At 38.7% G+C, this 22,094-nt stretch overlaps 1 protein-coding gene across 1 annotated transcript in view; it reads left to right on the top strand.

The window, feature by feature from the left end:
* LOC102112051 (pro-neuregulin-3, membrane-bound isoform) overlaps nucleotides 1–22,094 on the top strand; it is a 340,969-nt gene that overhangs the window by 256,158 nt on the left and 62,717 nt on the right. The gene's annotated exons all lie outside the window — the stretch shown is intronic.

Below are 22,094 nucleotides of genomic sequence, written 5' to 3'. Positions count from 1 at the left end.
TGTAGTTTTCATCACAAATTTTCAGTTTTCTTCATAAGATGACCAAGTACATTTTAACTCTGGATTTAATGAGTTCTTCTGAAAAGACTTTTTCTAGAAGCTGAGCAGCTCTAATGTAGGGGCTCGGCTCCTGCTGATGGAGGAGCTGCCCCTGAATGGCTCCAGCTGCATCTGGCAGACAATGCAGGGCACTGGTGGGGAAGAGTGTCCTTTTGAAGGAGCTCGTTGGTCTGTGGAGATTAGCAGTTGTAAATATAAATATGTATATATGTTAATATATATAAAAGCAAAAGGTATTTTTGTTTCTGTGAAGACTTTGTGTCCCAGTGTGATCTGGCTGTCTTTCACAGTTTGGTCTCCTATTAATGCCATATTAATTTGCTGTCAGTCATTTATCAGTCTCCACATTTTAGGCAACCCTTGTGGTCAGGATTTGTTTAATGTTCAGTAAATATTCAAAGACTGAAATGCTTTTAAAGCCTTAAAATATGATCTGTACCCTTCTGGAGAAAAGATTACTTATTTCAGAAGAAACGGGGTTAAGCCATATGTGTAGATGTCTGGACTACTCCAAGTAAAAATGCTACTTACCAATGCCATTCTCAGTAATTTATTATTCATTTTATAGCCATTGGCAACTAAAGCCTGGAGAAAAGGGAGCTCAGGAGAGACCTTACCACTCTCTACAACATCCTGAAAGGAGGCTGTAGACAGGTGGGGTTGGTCTCTACTTCCGAGTAAGAAGTGGCAGCACAAGAGGAAACAGCATCTTGCAACAGGGCAGGTTTAGGTTGGATATTGGGAAAAGTTTCTTCACCAGAAGGGTGGTCAGGCATTGGAGCAGTCTGTCCAGGGAAGTGGTGGATTCACCATCCCTGGAGGTATTAAAAAGACACCTGGAGGTGGCACTTGGGGACACGGTGTAGCAGTGACAGTACTTGGTTAGTGCTTGGACTCGATCTTGAAGGTCTTTTCCAAACTATTTTGTGATTGTGTGATTCTGAGGGGCAATGTTACTCCATGGATTTTTAAGTAGAAGATGACAAGTTGGGCCCAGTTGGGGTGGTGATAAGGACACTTTCCTAAGGTGTCAACAACTATAATAGTGGTTGCTAAATATAGAGATGCATCTGCTTGGGGAGATCATGACCTATTTCAGTTGGTTCTTGTTTTCTGTGCCTTTCAAGGAACATTCAGGGTAACCTATTTCTCCCTGCAGGACTTCTGCTTTCCTCAGCCCTGTGTTAGTCAGAAAGCTCTTACCAGAAATTGTTGTGAAAGCAGCAAAGGCTCCACCTGATTTGTCACCACCCTGCATATCTAAGAATAAAGATAACTTTAACTTTCCTATACATTAAATGGGTGAGATGTATTTTCCTGCTCTATCAGAGGCTAATTAGAATATGGCAAATAAGCAAAAACCAAATTTAGATAAGGTGATATGTAGAAAAGATTTAGTCTCCTAACTATTTAGGAAGCTCCAATAAGACAAACTGGTGAAGACTCAGAGTCATAGACGATGTCTGTCTGTTCCTTAGAAAAGGGGAACTTTTCAGTATCTGTTAGGGCAGATCAATATTGTTAGGGTCAATAGTGCTCAGTATTTATAAAATCTTTCTAAAACTCAGCAGAATTTTAATAGTTAACCTGTTATTCTTATGTTATGCAAAATCCAGATCTTTCTACATGCATAGCACCTTCAAGATGGATAAGGTGGATGAGATTAAAAAAAATAAAAATTGCTTGTGTGTGAATTTTTTTTCATCACTGTCATTGTTTTAAAGTTTTTTCTATGTACTGTGCAATTAGTTTTTGCTCAACTGAAGAGACTTGCTAAAATGAATTCTAATTGAGCCTTTGCTTGCCCAGAATAAGACCTGGAAGTCTCCTGTATGTTTTAGCTTCCCAGCTGAGTTTGTCATGAAAATGAAAATTCCTGAAGCTTAAAGTCAGAATGAGATTTACTAAGATGAGCATGACACTTATTCAAACCTTAAAATAAAAGATGTTTAGAGTTGTCAAAAGTAAAAAGGTATTAAAAGAGGTTTGATCTTCCCTTCCTTACAGTCATAACCCTAAATCAAGTGGTTTGGAACAACCAGGCTGAGTTCTTCCCATTTTGATCTTTTATATATAAATTCTTATGTGCTGACATCAACCAAATTTTTTAGTAAGACCAGCTCATATTTACAGTGTGCATTACTTTCAACAACCCTTAATTGGCTGACAGGTTGCCTGTCAGAGCTTCAATCCTTAGAATTACTCCACTAAAATGACTCCAGAGATTCTCCAGTTTGGTTAATCTCAGTATCATCTACACATTTTTCACTGAGAAAGCTTTTCTGCTTTGCTTAAGGAAAATTGGTCAGTTTTAGGGAGAAAACCTAATGTGCATAGCTTGGAATCCTTTCCCTAACATTTCCATGGACTGAAAACCATTTAAAGTTGATTGCCAGGGGAGAATTTGAGTAAGTTTGTTTTAAGGGATAGGAAGTGCACATTGAAAATTTACAACATGTACCTTCTGTCCTAACTGCTGTGGGCTTTTGCTTTTTCTCTACAGTCAGTGTCTCATTACAACATAGTACTGTCCTCAACCCAAAATACAGGAAGAACAATATGAACATAATTCACACCTATAATATCCTTCAGTGCCTACAGAGCTTGGAGCTGACAAATAGTTTGGAGAGCAGGATGGCAGATGGCCTGTCTGAGCAGAGGAAAAAGCAGCAGCAAAGGAAATGTTATTGCCAAGAGCGAGAGGAAAGTTTAAAAAGTAGTAAATGGAGTTGTGTACTAGGTGTTAGCTAAGAGATTCTTCAGGAGCATGGAGTTTGGAAAAATATGTGATCAGAGAACAAATTAATATTACTGCCTAACCACATCCTATTTTATTCTTTACACAAAATCCCTTACAAGCAGCTTATGTGTGGTAGGAGTAGATAAATATTTCAGCAGTACATGGTTGGCTCAAAAAAACACAAGGCCAAGTCGGGGAATACAAGAAAAACACTGCATTTGAAGATGAGTTTTGTGGGGGTTTAATTGTGTGAGACAGTGGAGCAGCAGGGGTGGGAGGCCAGGAGGAGCAGGTGGAAAGTGATTCTCAGTGTGATGGATGTGAACAAGCTTGGTGTTCAGGTCTGCAGAGCCCTGCCTGCTATCGCTGCCTCGGGCTCAGGGTCTGCCTCCGGGGTCAGGCACATTGCTGAGCAGGGACTTTGGGATGCTCTGAGATTGCTGAGTGTCTTAAATTGCTGGCCATAGAAAGCTAGAAGTGGAAGAAAAGTTGGAATAGACACGGCAGCTTGATCAATGCCCTGGAATGTTAATCCCGAGGTGATGACCACAGGGTGCCCAGATTTGTATCTGCTCCTCCCCAGTGCATGGTAAATGCACTTTACTTTAATGCCATTTACTGCCAGAGGTGTTAGTGAGAGCTGTGTTCAGACAAGGCTGGCTTTTGGTACAGATCTCCAATTGTGAATTCAATTCAAAGCTCTCCTCTATACCATTATTTTTATTTCAGTGGTTTTGATTAATAAAGACTAAAAAGCAAGTGCTTGAAGTCGTTGGGTTTGAGTGGGACTGCTTTGATTCTTTATTTTGGTGTCTTGTGCACAACAAAAAGGCAGACACAGAGGGGTTTTCATTTGGGCAGATTGTGGTATTTACACAGTAAAAATTAGATGTCAGAATAAGTGAAGTGACTGGGAAGCAGCAGGGTGTGCATCCTGCAACAGTGACTTGTGTGTATGAACCGAGGATGTTTTGTGTGCAGAGTGGGATGTGCTGAGATCCTGACATTGATACATATCTGTTTTTTATTGTTACACAGGCTGACTGATACAGTTATACAGCTGACTGATACAAAATTCCTACTTCTTTATTGATTGCAGTTCAGAAGAATGGCTATTCTTTTCTGCTTTAACACATGTTGGCTTAGAAAACAAATTCTGTGGCATGCTGTGGTCAAGGAGAAAAGTACTGCATTACCCATGTCTAGAAACTGGGAAATGTGTAATGTATTTTTCTGAAGAAGTTGGTCTGACTGAGGAATTTTATTTTGTTTTACATTTGTCTGTAGACTGGAATCTGTTGTCCAGCAGTTTGATTGAGTGATGCAGCTTTCATTTGATATGCATCCAAATGTACTCTTTTATTTTGCACTTGTGTTATTTTTCATAAATCTCTCAAGCCTTAGGTAGTAGTAGCTGCACCAGTATTTGAATGTAAAGTAATGTGTCTGCTCTGTAAGAATGCAAAATCTCACAAGCAAAAGGAAAAAGTAAAGAGAAAGTGCAAAATTATTAGAGGATTTCTGGCATCTGTCGATATTTATTAATATTTAGGCTCCTATATGCCTTAAGTAATTTATTTTTTTAATTATACTTTATTTGTATGAAAATTAACTTCTTAATGCCTCTGAAGCACCCAGAAATAAATTAATGGCTGCTGTACATTTTCATAGATAGAGAAAGACCTCCCAGCCCTAAAACTCTCTTTTGAATCCCAAGTGATATTTTTAGTGGTTGCCTTGGTTTGGTTATCTTGGTAGTGGACAGGATATCTGAGAACAAACACTGGACTGGAAAGCTGGTAATGGATGGAAGGTGAGATGAAAACTGTTTGGTGAGATAGCAGCTGTTTGTATCTGATTCCCTTTCCAGCACCTGGCTGGCACAAGAGGGGGGACTGCTGCTGGAAGATTTTATAGATGTACTCAGAGTTGTGGAGTAGCATTTGACCCCCAAAACTATACAGAATTTTCCTGGAATCTGTCCTCAAATTACATATGTGCATTGAGACTGTTTCTAAGTGCAAATCCTGCAAATGTGACAGAGCCCAGTGCTCAACCAAGCCCATCTAGAAATTCTGCTTTCATGAGACTTCTTTCCTATCAAACCTATTGTGGTCGCTACTTTTTGGGCATTTTCAGAGTAGGCATCTGTAAAATAAACTTGTGTCTTTCATGTGGCAGGATAACTTACAGGCTACTCCTAGTTTGAGTGTACCAGGAAAATTAGGAGACTGAGAAATGAGTACAGCAGAAATAACAAAGACTGGCAGTGTATAAATATAAGTGTTGCTGCCAAGCACTAGGATATTCATTGTCCTATAACTTAGATGCTTATTGCTAATTGCCATTGGCAGTTCTTTCAAATTACTATACCAGTTTTCTGACTGTATTATATGAGTTTTAATCCAGCAATTTCTGATTTGACTGAATAATTTTGTGCTGCAAAGGTATTTTATGAAGTTTTAATTTGCTCACAAGAAATTTATTTCATGTGGGGCTGTATGACTTTGCAGGATCATTTCTGCAGTTCACTGTGTGGTGGGCTGTCCTGTGGCTGAATGAGGAAATACCCAAGCAAATTTGAAATTATGTAGGTCAGGTTGTGGAAGCAGTTTAGCTGCAGCAGCACAGAGCTCAGCAAAAGCCAATTAATTTGCCTGCTTGTATAAATACTGGTATGCCTACCCCTCTCCCAAAAGAAGAAAAGCAATTTTGTCCATCTTCCGCCCTCACAGGTGGAACTCTCACAGGTCCCTTTCCAACATAATTTACATGTATTATTCACAGCCCAGTTTCTTTACAGCCTGTCCTTATTGCATTATTCTGATCTGGTTTGGGTATGTCAGAAATCTAATGACAAAAGCACGAAGTTCAAGGTCAAAGAGGGTGTTTTGGCTCATGAGAATATCTTCAAATGTAAATAAAGAATAAATCTAGAGCATAATCAATCTGCAGAACTTTCATCAACATAAAATCACTTCAGTAAAAGAACTGGGTTGCTGTCTTCCATAAACTTCTCTGTGTCTTAAACTTCCCTAATAAACTTTTTTTATTATTGTCCAATTAAGTAAAGTGTTCTATTCTCTTATTGCCCTTATGCTCTCAAAGGTCCTTTTAGTATCCTGTTCAATATGCTCTTTAGAAAATAAGTTTGCTTGATTTTCTAGTCTTCCATTCTGCATCATCTGTTAGAAGAAAGGCTTTTTGTCTGTTGAATATAATAACATTAGTTTTGGCCCAAGGGTTTAGCCAGAACTGAGCGTTCTGTGAAATTAGCAGTTAGGAAAACAAGCTGGCAATACTTGGAGATCTTTGATGCACTTATGGTTACAAAAGAAAGAACGAATTCTCTTGTCTGAACAGAAGGAAGTTGTTCACAACTCTAGCACTGTGGCTGCCAGAGAGGTGCCTTTTGTCATCATTTTTTCCTAGGCTCATACTCTTGTTGTATTGATCTCACTCTCCACTTACGTGAAAAAAACAACCAAAATAGTTTTCTAACCCATTTGTCTGCCTTTTTTTTATGTGGCATATATCTGAGCTAAAATATAATGCTTTATTTAATCTGGCCATTTTAAAAAAACTTATTAATGTCACCAGATCTTACAGTTGTGCTCTCAGATGGGCAAAACATCTCTCATTTCTCAATATCTGTGTCACTGCTGATTGATTTCCTTAATACACTTTGCACAGCTGTAGCAAATTACTATTTTTTTTCCCTAACTCACACTTTATGCTTGTAAATGCTCTTGAAAAATCACTGAGAGCTCTGTGGAAGCTGCTATTGTAATAATTGTAACCAGTTGTATAAAATTATGCTGTCATGCTGTCTTTTCCAATTAAACTTATAACATTTTTTGTATGGGATTTAAAAATCTATATAGTAAATTGGAGGGAATGGGTCCTTGACATTTCTATTAAAAGGCAAATTATATTTCTTCATGGCATAACTTGAGAAAAAAAGTGTAAGCAGTCAACCTATTTTTCTAAGATGAAGATGCACTAAAATACACCATTTAACTGTAGACTGCAATCCAGAACAACTGCAAGGATTTTACCTTTCCATCAGAAACAGCATCTTTTCCAGCTGCATTAAACACTCCCTTCAAGGGAAGGACCAGCACACACAAATGATGTGCTTTATCTGCTGCTACCAGCACCTTCTGCTGCCCACTGCTGTGTCTCTCCTGGTTTTGCTTCCTTAGCATTCCCAGTGAGAGTGGGACAGAGGCTGACAAGGCCAGGCTCAAGGTGTGGCATCCATTCTCATGTTGAACCTGCTTGCTGCTCCCCCTTGAAGCAGGATGAGGTGGTGGCAGGGCAGAGCACCCTACACTGAAACTTTTGCAGACGCTTAAAATGCCACTGCCAGCTTTCTCCTGCTGACATGTGTGAAAAAATGGGAAACCACGTTCCAATGATACAAAAATAAATGGGAACACAGAGAGACAGCAGGCTGACTTCAATGGCCAAGGGCAGAGAAAGCAGAAATTACCACAACCCAAGAAAAGCAGTGAATGGGATACAAAGCTGTAGCATCCTGTAACATTAACTCAGCTGAGATTGATGCAAATTAATCTAATTCATCTGACTCATCATGGTGCAGTTTGATTTGTATTATTATTGTTATGATTAGTTTTCCTTTGTGGTTTCATGTGTTTTATTTAGTAGTGTCCAATTAGATGTGATGTATTTTTGGTGAATGCATTTCATAGAAATAGCTTGCTCTCCCCCATCCCAGTCCTGGGGATGTCAGAAGGCAGAAACTGGGAAGAATGTCTCGAGTTTGCTCAAGAGGGAAACATTTGTCCTCAAAACGGCAATTTCTTAAGAAAATGTTTATAAACAGTGTAAGTGTTTTGTTTTGGTTCACTTGGTTATTTTGCCCTGCAGTGTGTTTAATTTTGTTAAAAGCAGCCTAATGGGCTGTAAGAAAATGAAAATGTGCAATTGCAGAGCAGCTAATCAGGCTCCATCACAGTGACATTGACTGCAAGTCAGGCAGACTAGGGCTCTGTGCCTTTTTTTATGGCATTTGTCATATCTGTCTGTCTTCAGAAACTTATTAGAGATTCATATATGACTCTACCACTGGCTGAGATTATCTTCTAGAAAGAAGGTTCATGTTGCAGGCCTCAACTTGTGTTAATTCCTCAGCAAGCATTTCTTCAGCTACTCTGACCATTGTTAGGCAAGTATTTACCAACTCCTATGTTACCAACTCTGCATGTATTTAAACTTGCTGCAGTTGCAGACTGAACAGGAAAGAGAAGTCACTGAGATGTCAAAATTTCTATTGTAAGTTGTCCAAGCAATTTAAACAGCATTAGAAATAAAGTATTTGTGTTATAATGTCTGTGCTGTGGTGTTTAGCACCTACACAAAAGACAGAAAAGCACAGTGTGTGACTGCATTTCTTGCATGACTATGTGTGTACATAACCTGTAATTATCACAACGTGATTTTTTAGAAGTTGCTTTTAGAGGTGCAGCCTTAAGACCTCCGTCTTGAATTTTATATTCCTTTCTTGAACCAGAATATTTTTATTATAAAAATTGTTGCTTGGTGCAGAGCTTGGTTATAGAAAGGAGTTAGATTTTAAACTGTTTTGATTTACTTTATCTGTAAGCTGTCACACAAATATGACAGGAACACATTTCCTTTAGTACATTCTCTCTGGTTTATAATTCAAGATAAAATCTAGTTAGTGGGGCAGAAATTTCCTTCACAGGCATAAGGGATTTAAGGAAAATCTCTGGCTTCCTTGTGACAGTTTGCTCACAGCTGGACTGGCAGTGGGACGAGCAGCTGTGCCAGCCAGCACAGTCCTTGCTGGACATCTTTGGGTGAACTTGCACTTTTGAGGGCAGATCCTGTGTTCTCCTGTCCTGTGAGGAGTCTGACTCAAAGGCTCCAGTCATAGCTTGTTACCTTCTTGATGCTGCTTAATGGATGGAGGTTTTTGTTTTGCGTCTGCTGATTCTGGCAGCACCAAATAGGTACATGATATATTTTTTGCTCTTTTAAGATGCCATATTTTATAGGAATGTAGGAAGTGGTGGTGGAAGCAGTGATCAGTTTTTTTTAAAAGTATTTGAATGCTATTTTTTGAGTGAAATATTGCTGATCCAGTACAGTAATTGATAGATGTTCCAACGCCTGTCAGGAAATTGCAGCTGTATGGAATGATGACCTGGGAAATATGTCAGAGATGTCATTGGGTCTATAAATATGCCAACCAGATAAATATAAAGGAAATATAAGAATGATTGAAGCTGAAAGATAGTGTTTGTGCAAGACTGAATGGGTTTAAGTTGATGCAGCATGAATTTAGACTGAAAACCCAAGGAAAATTCTTAGAAAAATCAGGTTCTGCACCTTGGAGCTTAAGATGGGTTTAAGACCTCAGCTGGGCAGCATAATATGATCATACAGGCAGCTCAGATGAGCTGGCTTTGGCCTTCTGCAGTTGCTGGATCTCCAAAGAAATCCCCCATGAGAGTAGAGACACCTGCTGTTGGTGCCCTGCGAGCTTTCTGCTAATGCAGCCCTTTGGGCAAAAGCAGGAGTAGATATCTCAGCACAATGGATATTTTGGGGCAAATGTACATGTCTGAAAGCTGACCTGAAGTGGCTGGCAGGAGCAGGAACAGCAATGTCAGGGAAGAACCAGCTGCAAGAGCACGAGGTGTTCTTAGGCTGTGATAATTAATGCGTGGCTGTTCTTCCATGCAGCAGTAGCTACGTGCAGGTGTTCCTGCTGCAGTCTGGCTGAACGAGGGAATGTGAGCCTTGGTGCAGGAATCACTTGTCCCCAAAATCTAGATGTTACCCCAAAGAAATAAAATTTTCAAGAGCTCTTAAGAGGTATGAATCTAAGATGTCTGCTTTCCAATTCAAAAGCGACTTCAACATTGTAAAAGATCTCAGTACCTTTACATTTGTAAAACAAAGGTATTTGGGTGCCAAAGTGGTTTTTTTAGTCACTTTTTAAGCTCTTTTTTCTGTTTTATTTAAGGGAAGAAAACCTCTAATCCTCAATGGGAAGGGTATTTGGCAAATGAAAAATAGAGAGATGCGGTTTCTCAGCTTAAAATATTCTTGGAAGTTAGTTATATGCAGTGCACATACTTACAGTGCACATAGTTATATGCTGCAGAATAAAGGAGGGGACAGCAGTTTGCAATGGACAACTGTTTTCCTTTGAGGGAGCAGTGTTGCTGCTGCTGACAGTGTTCTCTGATATTACAAGCTACTGAATCCCTCACAAACATATCTGAAGAAAAAAAAAACACTTTATCTGCATACTAGGTAGAGGTAATGGTTTTACTTCCTAGCAAAGTAGGAAGTACTGTTTCATTGATGCCAGGTGTTTTCTGATCCTTTATAAAGCTACTCAGAAGTGTAAATACCTGTTTCTGCTGCTGCTGTTGCCAGCTTAAGCAGCAATACAGTCCCTTGTCTCACACAGATTTCAGACAGTATTTGAATTAATGGACTGAGGAAGCAGCAGGATGAGATTGTTGTTCTGTACAGCATTCCAGGGAGAAGGACTGCTTCTGGTAAATGTGATGACTTCAACAGTGACTGGGAAGATCTGCAGCCAGAGTCCCACAAAATACAGATAATACTTTGCTAGAGCCTTGCAGCCCCCTGGAAAAGCAATAATTCTCTTGCATTAAATATTCTAGGAAAGAGGGGATTTGAGTCAGTAGAATGTTCTAGAACGCTGTTTTCTGCTGTTTTCTGACCCAGCCATGTTCCAAAGCAAAAGTGTCTTGGCAATTTGAGTAATGAATTTGATTAGAGTGTTGCAGGTGGAATCTATTCACTGAACACCAAGTTTAGGCTGCCTGGCATCTCCATGCCATTGCCAGGGGACTTGTGTTCCTTACTGATTATAACACCTTTACATCCCCTTCACAGCACTGCCAGCAATGTCACAGTAAAATAGATGTGTGCCTAGAGAAGAAAGAGGTGACAGCTGGACTTCCTGATTTTGAAACCATACCCAGGCAAAATTAAATAAATTTAAAAAAAGAAAAGTGATGATACTCGTTTTTTGAGTTTAGCACACTCAGCTTCCCAAAGCTTGCTGTGAAATCATAGTTTTCATCTCAGGTCAGCAGCAATTCTGCTTCAGTGGGGTTTGGAGCAGAGACTGGAAAATGGTGCTGCTAAACTTGGGCACCTTTTCACCATCTTTTAGGTTAATTTTCCTACTGACCTTATTCCCAACGTGAAATTCTGACCCTCAAGAATAAATCACAGCAAAAGTGTGTCGTTGTCTCTTTTCTCTTCATTATATTGAGCTTTGTGAGCGTATTACAGTGTGTTTCACACCTTTATGACTGTTTCCTCTGTAATAATGCCACTGCAAAAAAACAGATTTTTTCATGGAGGATTCCAGCACAGTAGCCATGGTCTTGTCATGGTCACTTGCCAGTTTTTGCCTCAGTTTAGATGGCTATATTTGCAGATAAAATGCAAGCCCATTTATTGTCAACATAACTGTATTCCTAAATGAATGAATTCACAATGCAGTTGCATCTAACAAATAGGTAGCAAGATTTCTTGTTTTCCTCCTGAAATGCTGATACATTATGTATTGCTCTTGTAATTTGGAAGCATTTTCTTCTTTTTGGGTCCCATACACCTTTGGTTCTCTGACTTGCTAAAAAGATAAGACCTTTCAATACAGTATTCTGTGTTGCTGATAGAAATAGCTTGTTGCGTTTTTTAGAGATTTTATTGGAATTTACATGCAAAATACAATAATTCTTACTTTGTGACCATATACATGTGTCATTTCTCAGTGGGACATTTTAAGGGAGAAATCCTATTTCATGAGGGCAGCACATTATCCAAAGACTTCATAAGTTGAAGCTGTTGTAGTGTTCACTTGTTTTCCTCTTATACCTTGGTTCAAAATTCATTTACCTCTCATGTAAAAGTGATTTCCATACCCCTGGCCCTACCAATGATGGAGGGAAGGTACATAGCTGGAGCCAAGCATGTAAAAGGAGAGCTCTTCTTTCCACATTGATGGTTTATAAAAGTTGGATAGCCCAAAGAGGAGTTAAAAGTTGTGACTTCAGCTCACAACTTTTCTCTGAGCAAAGATTTGAAACAAACCATGAAAAAAAAAAAAAGTCTACAAATCTAAGCAAGTTATAACATTATTTTATTTTAGTTCCATTTTCTAGCCTATCCTACAAAACTAATTTGCTTGCTGACACATCTAGTTTGTTGTAGTGGAAAAGAATATAGATCTTCCTTTTTCTCTGTTTTTGTTTGTCAAAATAATTTATGCCCTAGTAGAAAGGTCGTTTAAGGGAAATATTGTATTCCTCAATACTGTTAAGATCTAATTCCGAGTAAGAGAAAGTGTCTCAGACCTGGAAGGAAAAAGATCTTTGATGGGGGAATGTTCTCTGAGATTTATTGAGAACTATTAAATTCTTTGAGGCGCCTTAAAGTTTGCGAAATGGAGATGAAACAAGAAGAAAGAAAACAAGTGCCCTTTGATCATCTGAAGCACAGGTTTTACCGAGGTATCTCACAGGCCATAGTAGCTCTTTCAGTCTTCTGTGAAGTCTTAAGTAGCACGTTCATCTAAGCCCCTTTGCCTGGATTTAAATAATGGTTAGTGTTTATGAAGGTTGTGGAATGAATTCTGTCCCTTTTTTGTCCGGTGCTGCTCTGGCTGCAGGGTGCTGCAGTGGTGCTGAGCTGGCCTGAGGGCTGGCTGCTGCTGCCAGTGCTGCAGGCACCAGCACAAGGCACCATCCTGCTGGTTCTGGTTTGCATCTGGTCTGTGCACAGGCAGTTTGTTTGTTTGAACAGCTCTGAGAGAGCAGCTACACTCCATGAGTTTAGTGTTTCTATAGATGGGGCCCTTTGGCACCATTCTCACATCATATTCCTAACAATTAATTGCAGTGCATCACCATATACAAATGAGGGCAAAGAGCAGCTTTCATGTTGCTGCTCTCGCTGTAGGTGACTCTGGGTGGTGTGTGCACATCATATGCTTTTGTTCCAATATGCTATTTTTTATTGCTGCTGATAGCTGCTAATGATTCTTTTTATCACAGCCCTAAAGTCTGTTTTAATTCTCATGGATGAGTCATGTTGTTCATCCCCAACATTAATGATTTCAGACTACCTTTGTTACAGGTATTTATAGTAGTTAATGTTCTAATGTATTCATGGTAGTAAAGAATTTGAACCCTTAACAGTGTTCAAACATATCAGCACTTAAGTAACTTTCCCATTGTTTCCTACATATCTGAAGTCATAAATTCATGGTTTGCATCTAAAATTACACAAGATGCTTAGACTCTGAGGAAAATAATTTCTCGCTGTTCATTTTTGCTGCTACTTGGTTGTTTAGATTATTAGCCAATGACTTCTAAGCAGACTATATTTCCATAAGCAAGGCAGGATAGGCATGGCAAAAAGCCACTTTTGCATGACTGCATGGTATGGGACATTATTTGTTTTTACTCTCTGTGGGGTCAGAAGCACGTGTTGGTCTGATGCTGTCAGGACGTGTGTGCCAACACCCACGGTCAAACAGAAGCTGCACCATTTGAACTGTTACAGCTCCAGCTAAGAGACTTTTCCTTGGTGCCTTGATACCTCAGCTCTGTAGCTTTCACATCTCAACAAATAACTCATCTCAGTATCTCACTTCAGAAGCCTGGCATTTCCGACACAGCGCTCTGTGAGCCGCAGAGCTTTGTCCGAGTCACGGTGCTTCCCCATCAGACCTGCCTCTGTATTGATTAGCTTGAACAAATGATCTGCAGATGTCAAGAAAGCATTTTAGCTTAGAGGAAAACAGAGCTCTTCTGCTCCCATCTTCTGTTTGGGATTTGATGTCGAAAACAAGCTGACAATTGCCAATATATTTCTATTAGGACTGCTCATGCAGTGCACCAGCCTCAAAGGACTGAGATTGGCAAAGGCATCTGGTAGGTGACTTGAGAGAGCGCTCAAATTTGAGTACTGAAATGGTCTGTCCTTCAAGGAGCCTTTTTATGAATCTGAAAACACTATATGGCACCTAGGGAGTCTGTGTTTACTCACCAGCTTTAAATAAAATGTTTCCATGGAATCACAAAATGTCTTGACAGAAATTTTCCAGTTAACAAAAATAAACCAAAAAAAGGTAGTTTCTCTAGCACTTACACACATACTTGAACTTTTGTCCCTGCAATGTTTAACACCACATAGAGCATAAATGCAGGGCAAGCTGTGCTGTGTATGTGCATGGCCTGCACACTGTGATGGCAAGCAAATGTGCAGCAGCTTTTCAAAAGAAACCACAGTGTTATAGTTGAGTTATAAAATTATTAGAGGGGCTTAGCATTGAAAAAAGGAGAGATGGACCACATCAGTTCCCTGCTATACATTTTTCAGGCATGGAAGAATTTCACAGTAATGGGAGTATTTTTGTGAACTGTCATTCTGTACTTCCTCCCTTGAATCTTAAGAGATGTCAGACAAAGGCTGTGTTTGCTGATAAAATTCACTGCAGCAGTCTTTAGGGCTTTTAAGTATGTGTCCCTGTGAAATTGAAAGGAGTGATGCTGCTCTTCCTCACCTAATAGGGCAGATTTACACAGCTGAGGATGACCACTTTTAAATCAAACCCTTTTAAGCACCCCACACTTGTGGATTGCTTATCTGCAGCTGGATTTGAGGCATAAAGGCACTCCCATGCCTGGTTTCCTAGAGAAAGGACTCAGTAAAATTTGGAAGAGCATTTGACATCTTGGTGTTAAACTTCTGGTGGTTCAGGAAGGTGGGTTGAGAGACTCCTGACACACAGAAGTGCTTCCCAGCAAGACAGCAAATTTCATAAAAAATTGATAAAATTATGATGAAAAATTTATGCTCTTGTATTGTCTCCTGAGCCACTAGCACAGAGATGCTGTAAATGAGGTTCAGTAATGCAGCCACTTACACCATGTGTGAAAAACATGCACAGAGAAATTTGAGTAAGTTTAATTCTCTTTCTTCATCCTAAGTTGCTTAAAATGAAGCAACATAAGAAAGTGTACAGCAAATATAGTCGTTATTGTCAAAATTGGATTCCTAAAGAAAAGCAGATTCCCAAATCCACAGAGATAAAAAACAATCTTTTTAAAAGATGTGTGTCCTATATCTCTGAGTTTCTTGAGTTCTTTGCTGCAAAACTCAGTCCAGCTATCTAGGCAACAAAGTATGGATATCATATGTGGATCATATGGATATCAAATATGTCAACTTTCTTATCATTGGAGATGTACAATGCACAGCTTTTAAAACCTTCAGATAATATTGTAAAATTTTGGTGTAAATACCTGCACTCTGCTTCTGACTGTTTGTTTTTTGCCTGCAGTAGAACTAAATTACTTGAAACATTAGGGAATAAAGCTGTGGGTTTTTTTTTTCACAAAATTATGTACATTCCTTATCCTGAAGTCGAAGAAAGTAATTAGTTTTAAGAAATTGACAAAAACCTACAAAATTTTCTGTGCCTTTAGAGAGCAGTAAACAGGATTGCATCTGAAACATTTTCTTGTAGTAGGCAAGTGAAGGACAGCTTAATGATCTGTGGAAGGAATAAAGTAACATTTAGCGTGAAAAATGTTTATTAAATGTCATACATTCATAGGATGAGGGAGCTATTAGCAATTCATTTAATGTTTTTTGTGAGGCTGGTTATATTTTACAGACCCATATTACCAAACACCCATTTGGAAATAATAGTGAGAAGATCCCTATAGTAATTTCTAAGAAACTCATAGGCTTATCCCACCTTAAGAGACATTTTGTGTCACTTATTTAACCAGAACAGGATTGTTTCACCCACAGAATACTGCAGTCAAGTGAAATCTTTTACACCTTTGACAAGATAAATAATCTAATTCATGCACATGGTTTCAAAAACTTTCCAGATCACATGTTTTGGAAGGTAATGAATGTACTTTCGGGTTTTGACAGTAAATATGATTCCACTTCCCTCTCCTGTTTAGCTTTATGAGACCTTGTCACACAAGAGCTGGGGAAGGGCCAGTTTTGCCAGTGTAGAGGTTGGCATTTCCAAAGGACTCTGAGTCACCAGTCATGCCAATTGCTACTGAAGTTCAGTGGAAGTGCTTAATGACTGAGAACATCTAAGCTCAACGTAGATAAATGCATTTAATCAGCATTCCTGCAGGTGAAGGCAGGTCCATCTGCAGGGGCAGCGTGATGCCACTGCGCCGACCTGGAGCAGCATTGAGAGGCTGGACCAGGATTTCACACAGGACAAGCCTGGGCTCTGCAGGAGCCTTTGTGTTAATGAAATGGCACAGATGGACAGAAGAATCTATTTCTCCATAGCCCAGTTCTCCCAGCAGTTCCTCAGTTGTGCTGCAATCAGCTACCATGCAGCTGAGACTGTGGGACAAATGCAGTCATTGCCATATCTGCTGTGGAAGCCCAGGAAAAGAGTTCAAAATTGTAGGTCACGTAGCTACATCGGTGTTTTGGTTTTGCATAGTCCTTAGCACAGTCAGAAAACCACTGGTGTGTGGGGTTGGTCTTTTAGATGGGAATATAAAACGGGTGTGGTGTGTGGAGCCAGGAAAGGCAGGCATGGAGGAGATGAGATGTGAGGAACAGGAACAGGAACACAAAAGAAAAACTGCAGTTTTTGCAATTACAATGCTAACATGGGTTTACTGATCTGTCAAAACTGCATAATATCAGAGAAACCTTAATTTTTCTGGGAATATTTATCAGACTCATTGGTTATAGTAGCTTATGCTGATGTCAATAATCAAGTAACCAGACTGTAATGTGCAATGTTTACTACAGACTTGTGCCAGGGGAGGCTGATCTGACAGTGATCACACAGGTTTATCATTTCCAACATATATTTAGAGCAAACCTCATAAATAACCTTGTCACCATCAGCTATGAGGTCTATTTGGCAGCTTCATTTACATTTGATGTAGTTACTACTTTTCAGAGAAACAGAATTACGTTTTTAGCAAATAAAGTAACAAAGCATCTCCCAGTTGTCTGAGTGGAGACAAAGTGTTTTGTGCAGAGATCCTGTTTACTTGATGGTACTCTGGGAGGAATTAAAGTCCTTGTATGCGTTGAGCACTTGTGTTGATCTTTGAATGATAAGGAAATCAGTAAAAATATGTCTCCATATAACAGCATCGTTTAATAGCTACCCACTTTCTGATCTCATTGCTGAGAACAATGGGTTTTCAGAGAAATATAAAACTGCTGCATTTGTCTGACATCTGATGATAAACATTTTGGCCTGAATCTCTTAAATACATGGCCTGTAATAATAATGGCCTGAAACTCTTAAATGTATTCTGCAGGTGTTTAATAAGTCTAAAATCATAATATCTATAGACTACTCACTGATTTGAAGTAGACATGTTTATTTCTTCTACTGAATTTATAGCTATAGTAGAAAAATTAATCAGTACCTATTTACAGTATTGTGAAGATCAGTACAAATTGCTTATGTTGCTTGGTGAGACTAAGTTCTTTCAATTAATGTCCAACTTAGTGCCTCAAAGAGAAGTAATTTAGTTTATTAGCTGCAGAGATAATTTAAGAGATCTTAAAAATTAATAGAAAAGAGACAAGCTTAATCCTCTGAGTCTGCATGCTGCAGGGGAGGTAAACAGTTGAAATTTCTGAGTTGTCTTGAACCTGAAGATGGGAGCATTGCTATTATTTATTTGCAGAAGCTAGAAACAATCTTTCCACTTTTGCAATGAAAATCACAGCCACAGGCTTTAGTCATTCAAAGGAAAAGAAAATGAATTCTTTATTCCATTATTCAGCACTGTGTGTAATTTATACAACAAGAGGTTTTGATGGATGTTTTTCAAGTTTTCCTTTGTTATGGAATTGATAGTGGGTGAGGGGATCCTGTCCTTAGGCTGTGTTATAATCTTTCCACAGCCACACAAATACAGCAAGCCTAGGGTTTTTTCCCTCCTTTGTATTTTTTTTTCCTTTACAAATAAATGAATAAAGCAATTACCCCTTACATTTTGTCTTCAATATTTACTTTTGTGCATTGAGGACTTCAATTTGGTTTAAAGTAAAATTAACTGCATCTATGGAAATTGGGAGTGTAAATGTTCTCTCATTGTTTACACTGAGAATATAGCAGATTGTGAAGTTATTTCTATGGATTTATTGCCTTCTTTGTTTCTAAGTTGTTATAATTTCTATAATTATAGAATATTTTATATCTAAGTATTATATAATATAGAATTATATATATTACATATATAATATATTCTATATATTTCATCAAACACAGACCAAGTATCTTGTAAGGAATGTGTGGATGTATGACTTCCATCATTGTGTCTAGACATAGACAATTTACCAAAATATTCTGTGTATTTACTGTTACACCAGTTAGTGTACAATGTGTAGTGAACAGCCTACCTGCTGCCAGGGAAATTTTTAATCTGGAAAAATTTTAGTAGTCCTCTTTATCAGAGAGGGTAAAAGGAAGGTCCAGGAATTAGCTGATTCAAGATGATTTCCAGGATTTAGTTTGATCCATTTTTAAATGTCTCAGGGAGGGAAGTTTCTGTCATGTGTTTCAGTGAAGATATTTTCAAAAATCAGTAGTTGAACGATTTTGATTTTATTTCTCTGATTGCCCTGAACAGTCTCAATCAGTTTTCCAACCCCACCAAACATTCTGAAGAGTACTTTTGTGTAAATTAATTACAGAAACAAATTACTAGAATTTCTCTAAAGCAAACAGAATCAGATTTTGTGCTCTTTAATAACTGAGACTTTTAAAATACATTATTACATGCTTTTGCTTTTTCTTTTTGATATTAAAAAAACCCCAACAAAACAATTAAACTGAGAGCTTTGGTCAGTTTGCCCACAATGAGAGAAGACAGAAGCAATGAACCCTTCCTACTGAACAGAGAAATCCCTTCTCCAATTACTCTATGCTTGCATGCAAAATGAAGCACCAAAAATAATATGCTTTAAAGAAATGCTAGAATTGCAGGTATATGTATATATATACATCTATAACTGATTATGGTTTTCACTTCATTAGATATACAAATAGGCTGATAACTGTGTGCTGCCAAACATCAAAAAGCACAATGGATAAGAGAACAGCAGTTTGTATCTTTAGGTATTCTCCTAATCTAGCTGCTTTACGAATGGATTTTCCTTTATTTCAGACCAAGTTTTACTGGTCCAATACTTAAAAGTTAAACTCAGTCCTGTTCCCTCTAGACAGATAATCTGTTCACAGCACTTGAGCTCTCCCAGCATATTATCATGTTGCATTTTGTGTTCAAGACAATCATCTACCAAGGACAATTTAACAACTCTTACGAATTTATTTGAAATGATAAATTTCATTTGCAGAGGAAAATATTTTGCTGTTGCTCCGATTTCCTAAAGTTGTCTTCATGACAAAGTCAGCTTGTCCTTAGAAAAGACTAAAATGTCTGCAGAGGTTTAAAATGGGTACTTTCATGTCCAAGATTTTTCAGTTAGATTTACATGTTGGGTTTATATTTCTGTTCACGGTGCTAATATGGCTAAGAAAAAAGCTGCAGCAAACCACAATCCAGACACAAGGCAGTATGTTGTTTTGTGAAGCACTAATAAATTAATCCATTAGTTACTGCAAATTTATTTTCTCTTTTCCTCTTTATTGAGTATTCACAGGCGTGTATGTATTTAGGCAGTATAAATTAAAAGGGCTTTAATACTAGCAACACATTACCATAGTGCAAGGACCATAAGGCACATTATTTTTCCCACATTGACATGAAAATGGAGAGATACTGATAAAATAAAAAATAAAAGTGAATAATCTTCCTATCTGAGAAATATATTGGTTTCTAAGAACATAGCAATACCAGACAGAAAGAAGAAACCACAACAGAAGTAAAATAGAGCCGCATTATTTGGTTAATGACCCCATCTTGTGGAGCAGCGCCCACGCTTCAGCACATTTATAGCTCTCACATGCATTTTTTTACCAGAGTCCATTTCTTGATGGTGAATTACTTGGCAGTGCACTTGCTGTGTCCAGGGAAGTGCTCTGCAGGCAGTGCATCAGTCGTGCACCACGGCTGTACAGCAGTCCTTTGTCACACCGTGCATTGCCAGGGTCAGGACGTCACATTTTGGTGTTTGCTTCAGTCTCAGGTCACCACCACAGCTCACATCCACCCACCCCAACCCTGCTGGATATTTCCTGCTGCCCTGTGTCTCTCACATGGACCTGCTGGGAGAGTTCCTTGCTGTTGTTTATGGGGGGACAAACCCATCTCCAAAGCTGGAGCTTGCTCACCAAGGGCCAGCCCAGTGACGGTCATAGCCAGTGCCAACACGTGCTGCGTCTGCCAGAGTCACCATTCCTTTGTTTTCTGTTCCCAAGGAGCTTGTTGATCTGCACTTAATGATTGGCAGCTTGCATATTCTATTGTAAAGGTTTATCCTTCTGGACATACTTTTATCGTAATCTGGGGAAATCAGCTTTGTCAGCAATATATCTTTTGCTGGTTGCTGACGTTGTTTTCCAGGCACATGAGATATTTAAAATAAATCACCTGACATGTTTCCACCCTCTCCAGCTGAACATGTTTTCCAGGAAGGCTCCATATATCCTTGATTCTCACTTATGTGTAAGCCTCTCGAACATGAATTGAAACGCTTTTTTTTTCATTTTTTTAAAGGAAAGGTATATTTTATATCCACTTTTTGAGGAAGTGGTTTTTAACCATGTTGGCCAACTCAAAGGGAGAACTGCAGGCTGCAAATGGAAAACGTAGAGAAGATGTATAGCCAAGTTAGGAAAGAAGGATAATTTTTTTTTTTCCAGCTGTTCCACATAGACTTAAAAAGATGATGCTACATGATCATCCATGTGTCAATATCCTTAGTTCCTTGGAGAACACATTATGATGCTTTGATCTCTGCTGTAGTTTTTTAAAGTAAGGACTTTTCAACTGCATTTTGATCTGATTTACAGAAGAATGCAAAGGTGTGAATTGCACATAGATAACATTTGCAGGTTTCACAGGTGCAGAAAATTAGACAGGGAAAAAAGCTACAGATCTCTGTAAATATAGTATGATTGATGCACTTTTGATATAGCTGATCTCATGCTTTCATAAAAATTACATTCTTATAAAAATTTACATTTCTGTCAAACGTACAAGGGATGTTTGTACCTGATATTTGTATTTGAATCCCAGAATACAGCTTAGAAGATCATTTTGTGGAAAACACATATATATGTATGGTTTTGAGTTATGTATTTTCAAAAGGGAGGATTCATTTGTCACTAGACTTGCATAATGTGCCTCCCCTAACACCATGCTAATAAGGTATTTATACAATATACCATCATCTTGTGTTCTTTGCTTTTGAAGTGCATATTGTGCCCTCTGCATGGAAATAAAATACTGAGTTTAGCATAGATTTGTATGCTAAGTGAGCTGAGCAAGCTGATGCTCAGTGCCTTCTCCTGGGTGGATTGAAAGGGTGCAAAAGGTGAAGAATTTCCAGCATTTTCAACAGAAACTCAAATATTCCATGATCTCATCACAGGTACCAGAGCTGGCAGTGAAATGAAGTGTTTAAACTAACTGTTGGGTTATGGAAAATCTTTTAGCTTTGCTGTGTTGTTCTTGGAGAACTCTAATTCATCATGGATATAAAGGGCCCTGAAATGTTTAGAAGTCCATGTGGTAATTCAGTCAATATTCTAAAAGCATTAAAATTTTTGCTTTACTTTGAGATGTCTTGAAATTATTGCATCTTGTCTGTCTGATGGCCAAGTTGGGAACGTGGCTTCTCTTTCTTGCTGAGCTGTGGTGAGAGATGCCAAACTCAGCGAAAGCCTTCCATTCATCTGAGAGAACGAGAAGAGAAAATGAAAGAACCTTGTCTAACTAGGAACAGTGGTTAGCATGTTGAGAGAGGAGTATCAGGAAATGAAACCCCTTTAGGTAGCTGGCTTGAACATAAAGTCAAATATAAAGGCGTTCTTGTCCTTCCCCAAATACACGTCCCTGCGTCTGACGGCTGAGTGCCCGAAATTCCCACCTTAGGATTGCCTTTGGGGCAGGGTTGTGCCTTTGGTTTGGACCTGTACCCACACAGTGGGCCCTGACCCCACACTGCTCTGCAGCACTGCTGTATCAAGGTTAATTTATACTTCACTCTGTTTCTAACATTTCTGTCTCTTTTCTCTTTTTTTCTTTTACATGCTTTC

Source organism: Pseudopodoces humilis, chromosome 9 (assembly GCF_049639895.1).
Source record: "Pseudopodoces humilis isolate 2021_Gansu_Grassland_sample_001 chromosome 9, ASM4963989v1, whole genome shotgun sequence".
NCBI lineage: Eukaryota > Metazoa > Chordata > Aves > Passeriformes > Paridae > Pseudopodoces > Pseudopodoces humilis.
Note: the sequence above shows the minus strand (reverse complement) of the source record. Positions and strands in the feature narration are given on the sequence as shown.